Genomic DNA, 1,616 nt, shown 5'->3' with positions numbered 1-1,616 from the left:
ACAGTCTGTACTTCAGTAACAGACATTTCCACCTCTGATGGTTCAACACTGACTCAATCTCCTGTCCCTATAGCCAGAGAAAACATGTTTATCAGTGTCATACAAAGCCCGGAGCTAAATCCACTTATTGTTTTAAGGGTTAGGGAGAAAGACTTAACATCATGCAGAATAAAAGTGAATGTAACATCGCAAAGGAATTAACAGCGCAAATGTGCTGCACTGTTATCCCACAAAGCACATAGCAACTCAAATTGGCAATCAAAATATGTGAAGAGCTTTAAGTTATACTCTATACCGACAAACATATAAGGACTGATGTTCCTTCATCTCCAGGATTTATTTTCTATGCTGGGTTGTCAAAAATTCAGCCTTGTGCTCCAACGTAGGTCAAATAATACCCATTGATTATCTTGACTTCATCTACTGCAAGTAACATAATAGCAATGATTGCATTTGATGGAGTGATTGTACATTTTCATCTTTAGCGCACAACAAAATTATTATTTGCCAATTATTTTTGCACCGGTCATTACCCCAGAAAATAATTGACAGTCGACCAACAAACGCGTTCCCACGTACTGCAAGAAAAACACAGGCGCGAGTATGGAGTAAGGAAACTTGACCAACCTTTCGCACTGCCTGGGATTCGAACCCATGTCCTCTCACTAATGATTAAGGAACAGTTCTCCACTGACATTGTAATATCAATTTAAAACAACTCAGTGTGAAAACTTATGTTACAGCATTTTAAGTGCCCGCTGCAACAAACACAAAATTGGATTAGGCATTTTTACTGCAAAATATACAGTCAATTCAATTTAAAGAATAATCTGAGAAGCGCTTTGAGAAGTCTCAATGACGCGCTGCGACAAAAAGTCAAATGGAAAGATTATTTTATTTGTTATTTTCTTTTTATTGCTGTTATTATTAACATGCGAAACTTCCGAAAACATTTATCACAATCTTCTCTCTGTTGGTGAAGAACATCTCAACTATACAGTTAGAAAAGTATCTCATATTTTAGCTGACTTGACAAATCTCAACAAGATGTGAGCTACGGTGGCATTTGGCAGAAGGTTTGTTACACTCTCTGTCGCTAACACTATTGTGTTGTTTCCCAGCTTTGGCTGTGATGAGGGTTATTGTACGAGGCTTCCTATGATGTGTATCACTGTGGTGCAGACTGAGTGCACAGTGATACATAGCGGAGTCTGTCAGCCGCAGGCCGGCGATGGTTAAAACGCTGATTTTCTTGGCAGTGTCAAGAGAAGCAGAAATATGACCTCCAGTGGGGTTTCCTCCCTCTCCTGAGGGTTTTCTGTGGAGCAGGTATTTCAGTTCCTCGCCAGGGGACTGACGGTACCAGGAGACGCTGAAATCCTGTCCACAGAATCCTGAATATTGGCAATGTAAATTTATCCTCTCACCAGTGAAAGCCGCTTGTTCCGGCGGTGACTGAGAAACTGTATGACTCGAACCTGCGGTATGAAAATTATAGTTAACTAGAATCATGGTACAACTGAATCTTGCAAAACAGAAGGAGGCCATTCGCCCCATTGTGCCTATGCTCAATGAACCTCCTTTGTAAGGAGCGATCCAATTGAATCCCACTCCCC

This window comes from Callorhinchus milii, unplaced genomic scaffold (assembly GCF_018977255.1).
Source record: "Callorhinchus milii isolate IMCB2004 unplaced genomic scaffold, IMCB_Cmil_1.0 Scaffold212, whole genome shotgun sequence".
Taxonomy (NCBI): Eukaryota; Metazoa; Chordata; class Chondrichthyes; order Chimaeriformes; family Callorhinchidae; genus Callorhinchus; species Callorhinchus milii.
Note: the sequence above shows the minus strand (reverse complement) of the source record.